The sequence below is a fragment of the Phaseolus vulgaris genome, chromosome 2, assembly GCF_051622355.1.
Source record: "Phaseolus vulgaris cultivar YP4 chromosome 2, ASM5162235v1, whole genome shotgun sequence".
Lineage (NCBI taxonomy): Eukaryota > Viridiplantae > Streptophyta > Magnoliopsida > Fabales > Fabaceae > Phaseolus > Phaseolus vulgaris.
In genome coordinates this window covers 16,740,350-16,755,320 of record NC_143499.1, presented here as the reverse complement: position 1 = coordinate 16,755,320, position 14,971 = coordinate 16,740,350, and the positions used below count along the sequence as shown (strand labels likewise).

Below are 14,971 nucleotides of genomic sequence, written 5' to 3'. Positions count from 1 at the left end.
AAAAGAATATGGATCATGAACAAAAATTACTTAGAGACCCTTAATATTTGTGTTACCCAGTCAAGGATTTACAAATTTAGTGATTCTTAAGCAGACATAGATTTTTCCAAAATCTTAAAGAACAATATCAGCCTAAAAAAACAGATTCAATTTCAAATCAATAGATTCATTTTATCGCATATTATCAGTTTTCCAAATTTAAGTGCAGAGATCAAGAAGAGAGAAAGGCACACACAATTTATACTGGTAAACTCAACAAGAGCTACATCTAGTCCCACCTCACACCAAAGTGGATTCCACTAAACCAAAGCAATATTTACAAATACTTCTTGGTTCTTAAACCCTCCAAGAACAAAGAACACAATGTTGAAAAACCTTATTTCAACAACACCCACACTTCAAGAAACTATATCAAGAAGCGCAATTACAAACACCTTTACAAAAGAAATAATAGGAATGAAAACACCTGAATTGTAGATGCAAGAGGTCAAGAACAGAACTCTCTCTGCAGCACCACTATGATAGAACCTGGTACCTCTAACCAAGAGTCACCAGCACAAGAACACTTGAAGTTTTTGAGAGAAACTCTCACACTACAAAATATGTTGTATAATGTGACGGTTATTTTCGTATAAACTAGCTTTTATAAATGCCGTAATATACGCGTGTGGCAGTTTCCCAAACCGTCATAGAAATGGTCGCCACAAAGTTTAATGTGGCGGTCTTACGCTACCCACTCCAACACCCGCCAATTTAACACTTTGTTTAAAGTGGTGATTTTTATATGTAAGTAGTGTCAATCATAACTGTCGCAATTTAATTCATTGAAAAGGATTCCAACACCATTATATAGGGTATAATGTGACGTTTTTAACTATCAGTATTATAATAAAATTGTAAAAATAATACATCGGTTTTAATTGACATAATCTTAATTCTAAAAAAATGGAATTTAGCCACCACTTTTTTATAATCTGGTTCGCACAATTAAACTAAACATAATATATTTTCATAATAAAAAAATAAAATACTAATAAAATGAAATAATATATAAAGTTATAAGCATTCATTCATTGCATTGAAAATTAAAAAACACATAATATTGTTCAAAAGTTGATACATAATTGAAAATTAAAACACAAATAATTGTTCAAAAGTTGATACATAATTTAAAATTAAAACACACATAATTGTTCAAAAGTTGATACATAATTTAAAATTAAAACCCAAATTGTTTTTTCCTAATCAGTTTTGCTTCCAACACTTCATCATATTACTTGATTAGGTATGGAGCACCACTTCCAATATTTGATCCTAAAATAAATAGTTTAAGTTAATAAATTTCAATGTTTATAATTATAAAATAAAAGACACCAACAAAAATTTGGTTGGGCTATAAAAAATATTGTTCAAACAAGTAAATCATAAATAGTTAAATTTAATCCTACAACTTACCTTAACCAAGTCCTTTTATTCTGAGTTCCTTAACCTCTCCAACCTTGGCTAATAGCTCAAATAGCACCTGCAAACAAATGAACAAATTGAAAAGAAAAGAAAATACAAAATCAACATAAGCCCATATTTATATAATTCATTCACAACTGCCTAATTGTCTTTTCTAATTTTCCACTTCATTGAGGACAAAGAGAAGCATATGCTAAAAACTGTCTCATAACTATATTTCAAACTTGATGGTGATAAAATGAGTGTAATAAATCAAAGATCCAAGTTTCCTAATTACCATATTTACATGGTACATTAATATATAGGCATAATAATAGGACATGTTTTTTACAAGAACAAAATATTGAAGTTTAATGATGATTAAGACTTTGATGATTAAAGCCCGAATTAGACTTCAGAGATCAACATATTTATAAAGAATTCCCACACTTGGCTTGGTCCATAGTTAGAATACACTAACACAAATGACTTCCCAGTGTAGTAAAGTATATGAACAAATTAGTGAGAAACAAGAAGGTAGAGCAGCTTAATGTTTAAAAATTGGGTAAGAATCCTGGAAGCTTAGAATACTATGCATCACTCATTAGTGCCTGATGACAACAAAAAAGATACTATTAATAGGAGGAATGGTCAAGGACCAAAATACTTGAAGTTCTTCTTATTAGTGCTCTTAATATGGAGGCCCAAGCCCAAAGCCCAAAGCCAAAACCCAAGAAGCCCAAGCCCAAGAAGCCCAAGTCCAGCCCATGAGAGGCAAGGCCAAACATTAAATAAATGAGCATCATTGGATGTCTCTATTTGTAATTTCTTTTGTGTAGTTTTAGTAGAACTTTAAAAGGGAGGTGTAGATATTAAATAAGGGGTATTAATGTACAAAACAAAGACTTAAGGAGTTGGTGTAGGAGTATTAGGAGGTGCCAAAATAGAAAATAAGTCACATCTTCCTCATGACTCTAGATTTAGGCGTTGAATTTGATTTTGAATTAGGAGGGAATTTTGAATTTGTTTCACTTTCATTTCAGCCCTCTAAAGCTATAAATAGAGATGCGTGGTCATTGTAAAGACAAGGTTGAAATACAAGTAAAGTTACTATACTCAATTTGTGAGTGATTTGGTGTGAGACTTGTTCTCCTCTTCTTTGTCTCATCTTGTGATGCATTGGGAGCATTCAAGTGGCGGCTTACCAACACTTATCTAGGAGCATTCACCATCCAAGTGGCGTGTCCATTCCCAAACCATACTACAACCACATAAGCTCATCTTCCTTCATTGTGCCTTATTCATTCAATCGGTTGTTCTTCCTATAATTCAATTTTGTTCAGTTAATTGTGTTCTTCTTTAAATTCTGTTCGGTTAATTGTGTTCTTCTTTAATTTTTGTTCGGTAAACTTGTTCCATTGTTGTTCATAAGGAGATAACACTCTTATTGAGTTTGGTTCATCATTTTGGAAGGCTATGTCTCCATTGCTGATTCCTTAAGCTTCCTTGAGTTCAATTCTGTTTTAACATTCTATTTTGGTGATGTTAATTTCGTTTTCAGTGTTTTAGCATTCATTTGTTCCTTGAATTGTTGTCTTCCTTCAAATATATTGTTGTGTTCAAGTGTTGAAAGTGTTTATGCTTGTATCAACTCTTATCAGTGCCAAAGCAAACATACCTCCTTCCCAATCTTGCCACTAATGGTTCCACCTTTGATGGAAGCTATCAACTCAGACAACTATTCAGGTTGTAAGCTTTATTTCGTTTATGGTCAAAATTTCATTTTTCATGAAAACAACGATATCACTCATTATCCAGCTGGCGACTAGCTTTGGATCAGCACCTTTTGCAAGAGTTGCATCAAAAAATTTTGCAATCTAATACATCAATGCAGAAGAAAAAAAAATCACATTAGAACATTTGTAGTAATACAGTTTATTGGCATCTACTATTTAGCTTTCTAACGACTAATATTGTACTTATGTTACACGCATCGGCGATATTGATAGTCTCATGATATATCAGTGCATTTCTACACTGTCAATCATGTTTTCAAATATCTAGTAAGCTTTTATGAGTTTGTATTTCAGCTTCTGACAATTTACTAGCCTAAGGAATTTTACTTTTATTGGATGGGCCTAAAAATATTCTTTTTTGTTAGATATTATTAGATATAATTAGATATTATTTGATATTATGAGATATTATAGATATTGTTAGATATCTCATATTTATGTAATGGGCTTAGTCCATATGTTTCTTTTCCTATATAAACATAACCCTGTGTGTTCAATATACACAAGGGATTTACCCTATTCTTTCTTTTCCTTTAATATGGTATCTAGAGCATAAGGTTAGGGTTTAGGGTTTAGGGTTCAATTTTTATTGGTGAACCCACTATTCACTGGAATTTTCCAGCCACCGCCCCACTGTCTCGTCGTAGCTACCACTACCTCGTCGGAGCCGTCGCCGGAATCTCGTCGAAGTCGTCACCAGAATCTCACCAGAATCTTGCTGGAGCCGTCGTCGGAGCCTCTGCTGGTGACGCTGCCGGAATCGCCGCCGGAGCCTTCATCTTTGTTGTTGCCACTATGGCTTCTTCCGCTGCCGCTACCACTGTGGCTTCTTCCGCAATCATTATGCCGGATTCATCTATTTATACTAATTACGTCAATGTTCATCTTTCCATTGACAAATTGGATGGAACCAATTATGACACTTGGGCATCATATATTAAATTATGGCTTAAGAGTCAAGGTTATATTGATTATCTTACTCATCCTACTGTTGCTGAAAATGAGGCTTTCCGTTGGTTGAAAATTGATGCTCAATTATGCATTGTTATCAAATCGACCATTCACTCATCTTTAAAACAAATTTTTCGTACCTATGAGACATGTTCAGAAATTTGGGAACAAGCAAAATTATTATACACCAATGATACTCAACGTCTTTATGGTGTGTGTCAAAATCTTCTCACAATTATTGCTCCCAAACGTCTTGATGGTACAATGACAGAATATCTAGGTAAACTTCATGCTCTTCTTCATGATTTTAATGAGTTATTACCTCCTGCCTATATTCCTTCTCAAGAACTAGAACAAAGATCCAAGTTCTTCATGTTATTGGGTTTACATGGCCTTCCTGATGATTATTCTCACGTTCGTGATCAAATTTTGGGATCTCCTATTGTGCCCAATTTTACTTCCACTTGTTTTACCCTTTTGTGCGTGCCAGGTAAACACACCACTGATATAACGTCTCATGTTGATGACTCTTCTGCTTTAGTCTCTCAGCATAATGATCGTACTCGCCCTCACAAGCCGGGAAAAGGGCGTCACAAGTGCACTAGTACAAAATATGAAAACAACGACCCTTTATTTAGTGCGGCTTTGCACTTAAAAGCATTTGTAAAAAACGCGGTGGCATTTTTGTAATTAAATTGATTTACAAATGCGGTTCTAGGGTAAGACCGCATTTGTAAATCAATTTTACCCTAAAAATTGAAGCGCGCCACTAGTTTTCACTTTCGTCTTCTTCGCTCTTCGTTTCAACGTTCTGTTTCAGTTCCCTTTGCATTGTAAGTTTCAGCTCTCTTCGCTTCAACGTTTGTTTTCGTTTTCGTTTTTGTCATTGTCATTATTCACTTCCTTGGCATTGTCATTTCGTTTCCTAACTCGTTTTTGGCATATAGCTGGTTACTGTTCTATTGGGTTCGCTGGTTTTTTCTGCTCCGCCACTGCCACAGCTTCCGCCACCGCCACAACTTCCGCCACCGCCTTCGCCTTCGTCTTCGTCTTCGTCTTGTGCCTCTGCCACTCCGATCACCATCAACCTAAAGGTTGGTGTTGTATTTAATATTTATTTAATATTTTGAATTTATATTTAATATTTTGAATTTTTATTTAATATTTTGAATTTTTATTTTTCTGTATTATAATATATATTTAATTAATAACTAATACAACTTGGAATTTATAACTAATAACTAATAATTTATATATTTGTGTGTATTTTGAATTTTTGTATTATATAATTTCTATTTTCTTAAATTTATATTATATATTTAGTTAGTTGTTAATTACATTTTAATAAAAGTTTTATGTTATGTTAGTTATTGTTACTTTTAGAATAGAAATATCGTGTTTGGATTGAGTCCGGGGGTGTTCGACCCTCGGCAAATGTGTGAGATTGAATAGAATACTAATTATTAGAAAATCCTAACTATATTCCAGAATATATAATGGATCGAAGTTGGATTAATGTTGTTCGTATAAGTGATGAGTACGAAAGGGGAGTAGAGGAATTTATACAATTTGCGCAGCGTAATGCGATTATTAGTGGTCATGATGGAGCAAAGATCAGGTGTCTGTGCGTTAACTGCCTGGCCCAGAGAGCTCATTCGATCTATGCCCGAACCTCATGTAATAATTTCGTTTCATTATATTATTTTTTATTTATATTTATATTACATATAATTTAATACAAATGTTGTTTATCTTGTAGAAACCTTTTCAGCAACCAAGTCCGAAAAAGAAGCGTGAGGTTCCAGTTAACGATCCTATGGCTTCCCTACGTCTCATTGCTAGTCAGATTGGCAATGATCCTTTTCCAGTTCCGTGGGATAATACATTTTTTCAAATCAACACTGAACTGCCACTGATGATTTACAACACAGATTTATCAGAATTTATATCTGGGAAACAGGAGCTCAATATAAGTATAATTCAATTTTTTATGATGTAAGTATCTTTACCTATTATTCAATTTACTTTATGTTAAATTATTATTGATTATGCTTTAACTAAAAACTTGTAGGTTTTTGCATAGAGTCTGTATCACTGAGGGGAAGGAAAATATGTATGGATTCTTAGATCCTGCATATACTAATCCCGTTGGACCAAACTCAACTGAGACTCAAGCATACATCACTAACATCCTGGAAAAAGAGGGAAAACAAATTTATTTATGTCCTTATATTAATGAGTAAGTTTAATTATATGTCATCAATTATTATTATTTCATGTTTTAAATATTTACTAACTCTTTTCAATGATCATATAGGCATCATTGGCAGTTACTTGTCTTATCAATGGTTGATAAGACTGCTGTGTGGTTCTGTTCCCTACACAAGAAGATGCCCACAAAATTTAAGGATATCATTGATACGTAAGTATAGTATAAACTTAACTTTGTATGTTACTAATTAACCATCTACTAACGAGGTTTTTTGTATTAACCAGTTCATGGCGTGGATATAACATCCTAAAAGGTCGATCCAGTTCAAATAATTTGAACTACATAAGAGTAAAGGTTTGTAATTTTTTTCTTTCTCTATTATCATTGTTTATCAATATACTAACATATTACTTTTTATTGAATTATAGTGTAATAAACAACCAGGAAGCTATGAGTGTGGCTATTACATTATGCAATGGATGATTACCATTATAAGACTAGGTGTTAAAACTGGTTGGAAAGAGGTATATGTTAAATCATTTTTATAATTCTTGAACATATATATATCTAGAAACTAATTTATGTCAACTTTGCAATGCAGTTATTCACAGAAGAAACACCAATGAGTGAGGAAGGCATTTCATATGTTAGAGATTCTTGGTCCACATATTTCATTAATTTTTATAACTCTAGCATAGGTAAACAATAATGGTTTTATTATATGTAATTTGATCACTTGTAAATGTACATTTTGATGATTTCAATTGATTACTACATTTCTGTATTTGTCTGGCTGGGTTTGATCATTATGCAGGTTATTTAAATATATGGTTTCTGCACAAAACAGAGGGTACATTAAAAAAAAAGCACTATTTACAAATGCGGTCATTTACCAAGACCGCATTTGTAAATAGTGATTTATGAATGCGGTTTTTACCAAGACCGCATTCATAAATCCTAAACCCCAAACCCACTCCCTAATTCAGAATAATATAAAAATGCGGTTATTTTAGGTAACCGCATTTGTAAATGTGATTTATGAATGCGGTCATAGGACCGCATTTGTAAATTCCAGATTTACGAATGCGTGCTGATCAAATGCGGTTCTATGACCGCATTTGTAAATTTAAAATAGCCGCATTTGTTTTACATATCTGCACTAGTGGTGTGACCATTGTGGCAAACTTGGCCACAAAATTGACAGATGTTATGCTTTACATGGTCGTCCTCCTAGATCTGTTGCGGTTGCTCAAATTGTCCCTGTGCAACCTTCTACCATGGACCATACTTCAATTGATACCCGAGGCTAGCCTTCTATTTTCAATGAATTTCTTAAATGGTATGAGGATCGTCAGAACCCTAGTTCCACGACTTCTGTTGCACATTCAGGTACATCTTTTGTTGGCCTCACTCACTCCACTTCCCATGGCCCTTGGGTTCTAGATTCAGGTGCCACTGATCACATTACTGGTAATAAATCTTTTTTTCTCTTCCCTATCTATTACGGGTTATTTACCTTTGGTTACCATGGCCAATGGATATAGGGTACCATTACATGGTGTTGGTACTATTAATCTTTTTTCTTCTTTATCTATTGATAATGTTCTTTATGTCCCTGGGTCTCCATTTAACTTATTATCCATTAGTCGTCTCACCCGTTCCCTTGATTATGTTATTTCTTTTACCAAAGATTCTGTTACTTTACAGGACTGGAGTTCGGGACGGATGATTGGCATCGGATGTGAGTCTCATGGACTTTATCAACTACAAATCTCTGCACATGTTGGCGCAATTATGGATTCTCCATCTCTCATTCATGCTCGGTTGGGTCATCCTAGTCTTGCAAAGATGCAGCAGCTTATTCCAAGTTTGTCTAATGTGTCTACTTTATCGTCTGGGTCGTGTCAGTTAGGGAAGCACATTCGTAGTTCTTTTCCTAGTAGTATCTCACAACTTGCTTCATCTCCTTTTGCCTTAGTTCACTCTGACATTTGGGGACCAAGTCGTATTAAGTCTAATTTAGGATTTCAATATTTTTTTACTTTTATTGATGATTATTCAAGATGTACTTGGGTATTTTTAATGAAAAACCGTTCTGAGTTGTTTTCTATATTTCAAATATTTTACAATGAAATTAAAAATCAATTTGGAATTTCCATCCGAATTTTGCGCAGTGATAATGGACGTGAGTATCTTTCTCATTCTTTTAAAAAATTTATGGCTTCTCATGGTATTCTTCATCCAACTTCATGTGCTTATACACCTCAACAAAATGGGGTAGCTGAGCGCAAGAATAGACATCTTGTTGAAACAACTCGTACTATTTTAATCCATGGTGATGTTCCTCAGCGTTTTTGGGGTGATGTTGTTCTTAGTGCATATTATCTCATTAATCGCATGCCATCTTTAGTTTTAGATAACAAAATTCCTCATTCTATTTTATTTCCACATGACCCTCTCCACTCTTTACCTCCCAAAGTTTTTGGTCACATGTTTTGTTCATAATTTTAGTCCTGGTCTTGATAAATTATCTCCTAAGTCACACAAATGTGTCTTTTTAGGGTTCACTAGATCACAAAAAGGATATAAATGTTTCTCACCGTCTTTAAATCGTTATTTTATTTCAGCAGATGTCACCTTCAGTGAATCTTCCCTTTACTTTAAGTCTTGTCCTTCTCCTTCAATTTCTTCATCTAATCAAGTTAATATTCCTCTTGTTGTGCCTAGTGCACCTAACGATTCACCACCGCCACCAACTCTTCAGGTGTATAGTCGTCGTCAAACGTCTCATCGTCCATCAGCAGACTCTATTCCGGTGCCAACACCTCATCCCCCTCTGGCTCCTACAGTTGAACCTCCGACTGTTGAACCTGATCTTCCTATTGCTATCCGTAAAGGTATACATTCTACTCGTAATCCCTCTCCACATTATACTGCTTTGAGTTACCATAGACTATCTCCACCCTTTTATACCTGCCTTTCGTCTATTTCTTCTGTATCAATTCCAAAATCTGTAGGTGATGTCTTAGCTCATCCTGGTTGGCGTCAGGCCATGCTTGAGGAAATGAATGCGCTTCAGAATAATGGAACTTGGGAACTTGTTCCTTTACCATCTAGGAAATCTGTTGTTGGTTGCAGGTGGATTTTTGCTATCAAAGTTGGTCCTTATGGTACTATTGATCGTCTCAAAGCTTGTCTTGTGGCTAAGGGTTATACCCAAATTTTTGGTTTAGACTATGGTGATAATTTTTCTCCAGTAGCAAAGATGGCCTCTGTTCGCTTATTCATAGCTATGGTTGCTCTTCAACAATGGCCTCTTTATCAACTGGATGTCAAAAATGCTTTTCTTAATGGGGATTTGCAGGAAGAAATTTATATGGAGCAACCTCCCGGTTTTGTTGCTCAGGGGGAGTCTTCTGGATTGGTATGTCGTCTTTGCAAATCTTTATATGGCCTCAAGCAGTCTCCTAGGGCTTGGTTTGGAAAATTTAGCAATGTTGTTCAACAATTTGGTATGACTCGTAGTGAAGGAAATCATTCAGTTTTTTATCGTCACTCGAGTGCTGGGTGTATCTATCTTGTAGTATTTGTTGATGACATTGTTCTTACAGGCAGTGATCACCATGGCATCTCACAAGTAAAACAACACCTTTGTCAACACTTTCAGACCAAAGATCTTGGCAAACTCATATATTTCTTGGGGATTGAGGTAGCACAATCCAGTATTGGTATTCTTATCTCTCAAAGAAAATACGATTAGATATTTTGGAGGAAATTGGGTTGATGAATTCGAAATTTGTTAATACTCCCATGGATCCCAATGTCAAGCTTCTACCCAATCAGGGGGAGCCTCTTTCAGATCCTGAGAAGTATAGGAGATTAGTTGGAAAATTGAACTATCTCGCTATTACTCGTCCTGATATTTCCTTTGCAGTCAGTGTGGTGAGTCAATTTCTTAATTCTCCATGTGAAGATCATTGGAATGCAGTCATTCATATAGTGAAGTACATTAAAGGCTCTCCTGGAAAAGGTTTGTTATATGGTCATAATAACCATACTAAAGTCGTTTGTTATTCAGATGCTGATTGGGCAGGATCTCCATCTGATAGAAGATCAACTTCTGGTTATTGTGTCTCCATTGGTGATAACTTGATCTCTTGGAAGAGCAAGAAACAAAGTGTTGTGGCAAGATCTAGTGCAGAATCAGAATATAGAGTTATGGCCTCGGCTACTTGTGAGCTTATTTGGCTTAAAGAATTACTTAAAGAATTGCAATTTGGAGAGGTTACTCAAATGACACTTATATGTGATAATCAGGTTGCTCTTCATATTAGCTCAAATCCAGTTTTTCGTGAAAGGACAAAACATATTGAGATTGATTGTCATTTCATTCGAGAAAAGATTATATCAGGAGATATCAAGACTGAGTTTGTTAATTCAAATAATCAATTAGCAGATATTTTTTACTAAACCCTTACGAGGGCCTAGGATTGATTACATTTGTAACAAGCTGGGTACATATGATCTATATGCACCAACTTGATGGGGAGTGTTAGATACTATTAGATATAATTAGATATTATTTGATATTATGAGATATTATAGATATTGTTAGATATCTCATATTTATGTAATGGGCTTAGTCCATATGTTTCTTTTTCTACATAAACATAACCCTATGTGTTCAATATACACAAGGGATTTACCCTATTCTTTCTTTTCCTTTAATACTTTTTAATATTACTTAATTTTCTAAAATATTGGACATGACACATGTAGGGTTTTCATTCATTAGGTTTATTATTTAATGCAAGAAATGAATTATTTTAGTAGCAATAGCAATTTTATATTCTTCATAGTCTGTTTGTAGTCTCCAGTGGCTGCAGTTTTTTAGGGTTTATATCTACATAACACTAACTAACAGTCTTCTGATTTATATCTACATAACATTATCACAGTTGGATTTTTTTTTCTTGGGTGCTATCAAATCTTAAGTACATTTATTAACAATAATCATACAGTAGTGGGATGTAGGATATCAAGTATCTTAATCTTTAGTACATTGTTTTACTAAGTTCACCTATTTTCAGTCGGTACATAACCACAGATAACTGACATTTTTATCATTGTCCAGGAAAAGAACATCTTGCATGCTTAAACCCATATGCTCATATCTTCTCCGCTTAATTTCTGGAAGCTCTGGTAAAGATTTATTATATCATCAACATATTCCTGAGCAAGAATTACTACTGGAAGGTCTGCTTCTGGAAAATATTGATAATCAGCAAGCCCTTCCATTTTCCTCATTGTAATTGTTCTCTAAACAAAATAACAAAAGTTATTTATGAATACTAGTCTGAAGAGAGAAAAAGGAAAACACAATCTTGCACTTGCTACACTACATTATAAACAAAAATATAAGAAACACATTATAGCACTAACCTGAGAGCCTTCTTCCCATAACCAAGTTTCTTGTACTATCTGATCTTCCTGACCTTGACTATGGAGTTGCACCTACCTTGCAATTTCAAAATCAATTGCTTTGCTCACTGAAGAAAATGAGTTCAAATTTTTTATTTCAACCTGCTAGTAACAATTGACCATATTAGTTGCTAAATCTGTAATATATTGTATGTGTTCATACTGCACTGCAACAAAACGTAAGAGACTTTGGCACTTCATTCCTGCAAGGCAAGGACCTAGCCATTTTTTTAATAGAATTTTGCAATAATATGACCATACCCAAAATTCTGTACAAGTAATTGTTTTCTTACAGAACAGAAAACCACATTGATAATTTCTGACTACAGTCAACTACATAAGTATAAGAAACTAAAGTAATTGCATACATTTATTGAGAACATGGCATTCAATCAAGGTAAGTAACACCTCAAAATTTTACATTTGGTTTTATTGCTTACAAAGACAACTATTTCACAAGACATCAAAACAAAAAGGTATTTTGACAAAAGGTTTATAAAGATGTAAGGCTAAATTACCTCATCCCCTTAAGAGTAAATACACCCGATGGAAAACTTGTTAAGAATGGCTCACCAATTTCATTTACATTATAATGGAGTTAAATGTGGCACATTCCATCTCTTATATATTTAAAAAAGGTAAAGAGGGAAGCACAACTTAATTCACGCAAAAAATATTATCATGCTTGGTGCAAACAAAACTGGTCAATAATTAACACCCAAAAACTCATTCTGAGTTTATTTTGTTGAAAAGAATATTTTCTATGTCCGATAGTACAAGATTAGCTGTAAACTATATTCTTAATATCTTCCATTCTTATGATTGCACGGAGAAAACTCAACTTAAACCAAGATTATATCGTAACAATGACTAATTAGGGCAGGGATAACATTGACGAATATCAACAAACAACATGCAATTTTAACCTATGTAGCACAGACACTGATACGATATGAACACGAACATAAAGATACGTATAATATCTAAAATGTAGGATACGGGGACACGAAACAAACTTCCTAACAATTTAACAAAATGTCAATTTCAGAAGTCCAAAAAACCTTTAACTATTTATATAGAAGAAATAGCTATAGATACCTTAGTCCCAAAATTTGATTGCCCAATAGGTCGTATTGATACATTTACATCACAACGAAGAGGACCTTCTTGCATATTGCCATTGCTCACTCCCAAATACCGCACCAACCTTTGTAGTTCTGTAGCATATTTTGCTACTTCAATATCATTTCTCATATCAGGCTTAGAAACTATCTCAAGAAAAGGTACTCCTGCCCTATTAAGATCAACCAGTGATGAAACACCACTAATTTTAACATGCTCATATCATAGATAAAACTCTTCATCTTAGGTTTGAAGTCTTACTGAGACTGCACAAAATCTATTCGAGTATCCTTTGAGAGACTCCCCTTCGCTCTGCCTGACATTGAACAGGTCACACAGTCGTGAGGGTTGACATTATTAGCCGAGAACTGCTCTTTAAACATTCTAGAGAATTGAGGGAAAAATGTTATGTGTCCATCTGGGATCCCACTAAATCATTGTAGGGTTGTCCCTATGAATGTTCCCATGAACATCTTATATCGAATTGCATCAGACCTTCAGAGATGATCATTTGAGCCCTGAACGTCTTTAGATGAGTCTCAAGATCTTCTACACTAGTGAAAAGGGCAATCTTGGGTGTTATGTAATGGGGTGACACAATGATGGAAGAGTGTCTTCATGATTAGAGGTTTTTGGTGATCTCGGCGGAAGCTCAATGGAAGTCTACGAACAAGGCCCTCCTAGGAAGTGTGGTGGCCTTGGAGGTGCATGCTAGGTATGAAATGAGAGTGGTGAGGTCATCTCTCTTTGATAAGGTGAGAATTGAAGATCAATAATCTAACCTTGGGAGGTTTTTGACAAGTAGTGATATTGGCTCAAATTTGGCAGCAATTCACTATTATATTAATCTTGCAAATACATGAGTCAAACCCTCTTATTTATAGTGTTTAGAGAGCTAGAAATTCAAAAGAAAATGGAGGGAAATTCAAATGAATTCCCTCCCAAAAGTGGCGCCTAAATGAGCACATGGGGAGGGGTGTGTCTAGTTTGTATGATCACCCCCTCCATAGGCTTTCTAGACCGGCCTTGGTAAATTTAGAGGTTTTTAGAAACTCTAAGTTTACCTAGGTTGGTGTTTTAGGTGCCAAAATTAATTTTAAGAAAAATTACAAATAAGGTTCCTATGCTAATTTTGACAAGAAATTAAAGTCTACTATACACTAGAGCTTATGGCATTTGAACATGTATAACAACGTTTCTCTGCCATCAGTAGCAACATTTCAGTCTTCTTGGATCCTTTTGGCCAAAACTCTAGTGGTTGGCCCAAATCTACCTTTTGGTGGGCTTGCATGTGGGCTTATGCTTGGGCCTCTTCCATCACACAGACTCTTCTATGATTTGCTGAGAGAAAGGCCTGGGGTCATCCCTCGATGACAAATATGGGCAATGTTCCCGGGCGAGACGTCGACCCTGTCGGTGCAATCTCCTCCGCAGTTCCTCTTTGGTCTTGCGAAACTCCTTATTGGCCTGTACATGTTCCTCCATTGTTAGTTGGGAGGCCTTAATCTCTGCCATAAGACACGCTTAAAGGTGCTCTTGGTCAGCTCGGGCCTCTGCTCGCAACCGCTCTTGCTCGGCCTTGGCTTCTTCTCGAACTTGCTCATGCTCTCGTCTATATTCTTCATTTGCCTTTTGGAGAGTCCTCATGGTCTCCATGATTTGTTGCAAGGTGGGGGTCTCGCTTCCTTCAGATCCCAACGGTCCTTGCCTTGTGTTTCTCATCTCGATAAATGCTCAATCGCAAATGTGGATGAGATCAAGTTTATCGGGCCCCACGGTGGGCGCCAAATGTTCTTGTCAGCTAACTTTAGCTGGTGTTCCTGCCGGTTGACCAGATTGTTCTTCGTGCGTTGCTAAGACCTGCGTATCAAGGACTCCTTCTTCCTCGTTCCAAACCTCCACCCTTCGCCGTCGTGAGAACCTGAAACAGAGAGAACAAAGGGCGCCCTCGCGGCTGTTTGCACTC

The 14,971-nt window shown here is 35.4% G+C and overlaps 1 long non-coding RNA gene and 2 pseudogenes across 1 annotated transcript; 2 read left to right on the top strand and 1 right to left on the bottom strand.

Moving 5' to 3' along the window:
• Positions 1-1,456: 1,456 nt before the first annotated feature.
• On the bottom strand, positions 1,457-14,490 carry LOC137809097 (glutamyl-tRNA(Gln) amidotransferase subunit B, chloroplastic/mitochondrial-like; annotated as a pseudogene).
• LOC137809633 (uncharacterized) lies at positions 6,687-7,112 on the top strand. Its single transcript, XR_016518481.1, has 3 exons — positions 6,687-6,756; positions 6,831-6,926; positions 7,004-7,112. It is a non-coding gene; the product is annotated as an uncharacterized LOC137809633 (long non-coding RNA).
• On the top strand, positions 10,171-10,872 carry LOC150029027 (secreted RxLR effector protein 161 pseudogene; annotated as a pseudogene).
• Positions 14,491-14,971: the final 481 nt, after the last annotated feature.